Genomic DNA, 6001 nt, shown 5'->3' with positions numbered 1-6001 from the left:
ACTGTATATGATTAGATTTCTCATTGACTATACATGTGTAGGTTTGTTTCTGGGCTCTTTATTCTGACCTATTGGTCTACATATCTGTTCTTTATTTAAATTAATTTTTATTACATTTAATCACTGTACTTTCTTTTTTTCCCCTTTGCTATAGGGCACACGTGCTTGCTGAAGAGAGTCAGTGAGAGAAAAAGTGAGAAATCACTCCTAGAGGAGATGACCATGCCACAATCCCTTCTCCTCCATTCTCCTACTGAGATTTTGGACCCACATGCACACATGCCCGGTGTGATTTTCTAGCCACCAGGTCCAGGACTCAAACCAAGATTGGTTATGTGGGAATCCAGTGCCAACTGCTGGCCCCAATCACTGTATATATTTTCAGCAAATAAAATGTTTTTATTCCCAGCATGAATACAGTCAATAACAGTCAATAAGTGACATATCAGTCAAGTCAAAGATATTACTGCAAATATTATCAACAGTCAACTTTTCATTTTTATATCTGATAAATGTTTCTTTTCCTGATCTTGAAAACCCAGAAGAATCCACAAAACAAAACTAAATTAAACTAACAACTCCTAGAAGTGATTAATGAGTAGTCAAGTGATAAGATAGAAAATTGACATACAAAAATCTATAACATTTTTATACACCAAGAGTGAACATACTGAGGTAGAACCAAAGTAAATAATCCTATTCACAGTAGCTATTATGAAATATAACGAGTAATAAACCTAACCAGTGAAAGACCTCTACAAGAAAAACTATGAAAACTGCAACTTGTCTTCATGGCAGTACCATATTGTTTTAATTATTGTAACTTTATAATGTATTTTGAAACCAAGAAGTGTGATGCCTCCAACTTTGCTATTTCTCAAAATTACTTTGGCTACTCTGAGTCTTTTGTGACTCCATATGGATTTTAGGATTATCTTTTCTACTTATGTTAAAATAATAAAAAATAAATAAAAATCACTGGGATTTGTTTAAAGATTTGTTCTTTTGTCACAGGTCATTTACTCTTGTGAGAGAGAAACAGACAGAATGAGGGAAAATGATAAATCATCTTTGGCGGGATGGCCATGCTTCAATACCTTCACCATTCACTTCCTGGGATTTCTGGCATGCATACACACATGCCTGGCATGATTTTCAGGCTGCCAAGTCTGAGACTCAAACTGTGGTTGGCCATGTGGCAGCCCAGTGCCTTAACTACTACATCAAATGCCTACCCCTCTCTGGGATATTTTGAGGAGTTATAGCATTGAATTTGTAGATTGCTTTGAGTAGTATGGCCATTTTAACAATATTGAGTCTCCTAACCCATAAACATGTTATGTTTTTATATTTCTATGGGTCTCCTTTAATTTATTCATCAGTTTTTTTCAGTGTACAAGTCTTGAACTTTTTTTATTAAGTTTATTCCTAGATATTTAAAATTATTTTTACTAATTTCCTTTTCTGATGGTACACTGTTAGCACATGGAAATGCAACTGATTTTTGTATGTTTATTTGATATAACAAAACTTTATGAAGTTTGCTTATTATTCCTAATAGTATTTTTTTTTAGGGGGGAGTCTTTAGTATTTTCAATTTCTAGTATTATGTTATCTACAATGAGAAATAATTTTACTTATTCCTTTTTTGGGAGTTAGGTTCACTTCTTTTTCTTTTCTTGGCTATTTCCCTACTGTATATGATTAGATTTCTCATTGACTATACATGTGTAGGTTTGTTTCTGGGCTCTTTATTCTGTCCTATTGGTCTACATATCTGTTCTTTATTTAAATTAATTTTTATTACATTTAATCACTGTACTTTCTTTTTTTCCCCTTTGCTATAGGGCACACGTGCTTGCTGAAGAGAGTCAGTGAGAGAAAAAGTGAGAAATCACTCCTAGAGGAGATGACCATGCCACAATCCCTTCTCCTCCATTCTCCTACTGAGATTTTGGACCCACATGCACACATGCCCGGTGTGATTTTCTAGCCACCAGGTCCAGGACTCAAACCAAGATTGGTTATGTGGGAATCCAGTGCCAACTGCTGGCCCCAATCACTGTATATATTTTCAGCAAATAAAATGTTTTTATTCCCAGCATGAATACAGTCAATAACAGTCAATAAGTGACATATCAGTCAAGTCAAAGATATTACTGCAAATATTATCAACAGTCAACTTTTCATTTTTATATCTGATAAATGTTTCTTTTCCTGATCTTGAAAACCCAGAAGAATCCACAAAACAAAACTAAATTAAACTAACAACTCCTAGAAGTGATTAATGAGTAGTCAAGTGATAAGATAGAAAATTGACATACAAAAATCTATAACATTTTTATACACCAAGAGTGAACATACTGAGGTAGAACCAAAGTAAATAATCCTATTCACAGTAGCTATTATGAAATATAACGAGTAATAAACCTAACCAGTGAAAGACCTCTACAAGAAAAACTATGAAAACTGCAACTTGTCTTCATGGCAGTACCATATTGTTTTAATTATTGTAACTTTATAATGTATTTTGAAACCAAGAAGTGTGATGCCTCCAACTTTGCTATTTCTCAAAATTACTTTGGCTACTCTGAGTCTTTTGTGACTCGGATTGGATTTTAGGATTATCTTTTCTACTTATGTTAAAATAATAAAAAATAAATAAAAATCACTTTGTTTAAAGATTTGTTCTTTTGTCACAGGTCATTTACTCTTGTGAGAGAGAAACAGACAGAATGAGGGAAAATGATAAATCATCTTTGGCGGGATGGCCATGCTTCAATACCTTCACCATTCACTTCCTGGGATTTCTGGCATGCATACACACATGCCTGGCATGATTTTCAGGCTGCCAAGTCTGAGACTCAAACTGTGGTTGGCCATGTGGCAGCCCAGTGCCTTAACTACTACATCAAATGCCTACCCCTCTCTGGGATATTTTGAGGAGTTATAGCATTGAATTTGTAGATTGCTTTGAGTAGTATGGCCATTTTAACAATATTGAGTCTCCTAACCCATAAACATGTTATGTTTTTATATTTCTATGGGTCTCCTTTAATTTATTCATCAGTTTTTTTCAGTGTACAAGTCTTGAACTTTTTTTATTAAGTTTATTCCTAGATATTTAAAATTATTTTTACTAATTTCCTTTTCTGATGGTACACTGTTAGCACATGGAAATGCAACTGATTTTTGTATGTTTATTTGATATAACAAAACTTTATGAAGTTTGCTTATTATTCCTAATAGTATTTTTTTTTAGGGGGGAGTCTTTAGTATTTTCAATTTCTAGTATTATGTTATCTACAATGAGAAATAATTTTACTTATTCCTTTTTTGGGAGTTAGGTTCACTTCTTTTTCTTTTCTTGGCTAATTATTCTGAATAGGACTTTCAATATAATGCTGGTTGGAAGTGGCGAGAGTAGGCACACTTTGGGAGTCAGAAAGGGGGCTTCAAGGCCCCCTTTCTGTCCACCCTTAACCCATTCTGCTAGAGCCAAAATGGGGACACCCATTGCCAACGCATCCCACCAGAGTCAAGAAGTGAGGTTCTGTTGCCTGACCTGAATGCTGCAACTTGTACTTTACCTTATGTTCCAACTCCTCAGACCAACACTAAGTTAAACCGGGACCACAGAGGTTGGGGTAAGTTAAGAAAGTATGGCCATTGACTGAAGGAAGAGGCAAAAGAGAGAAAGACTAATCACTACCACTCCTGCAGCCTGCAAGTACTGGGCTGTGGCTACTGCCTTCAAGCAGCCCCCACAAAGTGGGAGTCAACAAGAATTTTGGGAGGGCAAGAAGGAGTCAGAATGAACCTCTAGCTTGCATGGTTTATGCTTGCAGAAGTAGAAAGGAATAAATCACCTGAAAACAATGATGTTCTGTAGTTCTCCTTGACCCCATCCCAAGAGGAGAAAGGAAACTCTCCTCCGAAAATCCAAACTCTGAAATTACCACCATGGATTCTAGCATTCCCACACACAGAAAAATAGGGAAAGTGGGGTGGAGCTAACATACACCATAGGGAAGCACATGAGCATACAGCTATAAAAACCAACTCCAAAAAATTAGGAAGAAGTGAATACTTCATAAGATACCTAAAAATTAAAGTACGGTCCTAAAAAAAAAATGAGAAAAACAGGAAATATTTCTCCCCCAAAATAACACAATAACTCTTCACCAACAACACATATCATGAAAAAATTCACAGAAATGTCAGAAAAATAATTTTTAATAATCACCATAACAAAACTTGGTGAAATTTATGAGAAAATGGACAACCAATTTCAGATGAGTAAATTATTGCATGACTTGAAGAATTAATTCCATAAAGAGGACACCCTAAAAAAGAACCAAACCAAACTTCTGGGGTAAAGGATATAATACAGAAAATCAAAACCTTCCTCAAAAGTATGAACAAAAGACTAGACCTTGCAGAAGAATCTCTGAACTTGAAAACTAGATCTCTGATATGTTGATATGTTCCACGTCACCAAACAGAATGAAAAAAATAACCCTTTAAAATGACGACAGCATATGGGAAGTTCTAGACACCATTAAGTGGCCAAATACATATATAATGGGTATTTCTGAAGGAGAAGAAATGGGTAAAAGCATATAAAAATCTCTTTTGTAAAATATTATCTGAAAACTTTCCAAACTTAAAGAGAGATACATACATTCAGATCCAAAAAATGCTAAGAGAACCAAATATATTCAACATAAAGAATGTTCTCTCCATAGCAAAACTTAACCAAATTAATAAAACTCAAAGATAAAGACAATATTCTAAAAATGGCAAGAGAGAAACACCAAGTTACTTACAAAAATTACCCCATACACACTAATTGTTTAAGATTTTAACACCCCACTATCACACCACTGAATAGGTCAGTTGGACACAAAGTAAACAAAAAGACACAAAAATTAATTGAAACCACAGACCAAATGGTCCTGTAACTTATAGAAAATTTCACACAACAACTATAAAATATACATTTTTCTTATTCCTACATGGAACATTTTCAAATACTGACCACATCATAAGGCATAAAACAAGCCTTTATAAACTTGAAAGTATAGAAACTATATCTAATATCTTCTCTAACCACAATGGAACTAAACTTGAAATCAACAATAGAAAGGGCTCTCAAAATACATAAAAATATATGAACTAAGCAACCTACTTCTGAAAAACTTTAAAACAAGTAATAACTAACAAACATCTCTCCATAATCTGTAGCACACAGTCAAAGCAATCATAAGAGGGATGATCATAGCAGTCAGTGGCCAGAAGACACCTTGTAAGCTAAATAATGTGATTGAATGTATTAAAAAATGTAAAAAAAAAGGAAGAAATAAAATATAAAATAAAAAAGAAAGGTGACACAGGAAAAATCTAACACATCTCAAGGAATGGTAAAAGGAACAACAACAACAAAATACTAGGAAAACAAAGATTAGAGCTGATGAATGAAATAGAGAATAAAATAAATATACCCAAAAAGTCAATGAAAGAAGAAGCTGCCTTTATAAGAAGATAAATAAAATAGACAAACCACTAGCTAGACTAATCAAGAAAAATAGAGAAAGTCAAGACATTTATGGGACACAAAAATGTATGATTATCTGTTGATGATAATGTGTATGGTATCTTCAACTACACTTTTTTGTATAATATCTCATTTAATTATTTATTTTTTTAAATTTACATTTAGTCACTGTATAGAGTGTACAAAATTATTTTTCCCAAGTGAAAACAATGCATATTGTTCAAGTTATAGATATTACCATGTACATTATCAACAATAGTTAACTGTTCATTTTTTTTGAGAGGTTTTTCACTATAGGGCGTGTGCGCTTGCCAGACAGACAGAGAGAGACACAGAGACAGAAAGTGAGAAATCACCCCCCAGGGGGGATGGTCACGCCGCAATCCCTTCTCCTCCATTCTCCTCTCAGGATCTTGGGCACACACGCACACGCGCCCGGCATGA

The sequence above is a fragment of the Tupaia chinensis genome, unplaced genomic scaffold, assembly GCF_000334495.1.
Source record: "Tupaia chinensis unplaced genomic scaffold, TupChi_1.0 Scaffold142780_1, whole genome shotgun sequence".
NCBI classification, from domain to species: domain Eukaryota; kingdom Metazoa; phylum Chordata; class Mammalia; order Scandentia; family Tupaiidae; genus Tupaia; species Tupaia belangeri.
Note: the sequence above shows the minus strand (reverse complement) of the source record.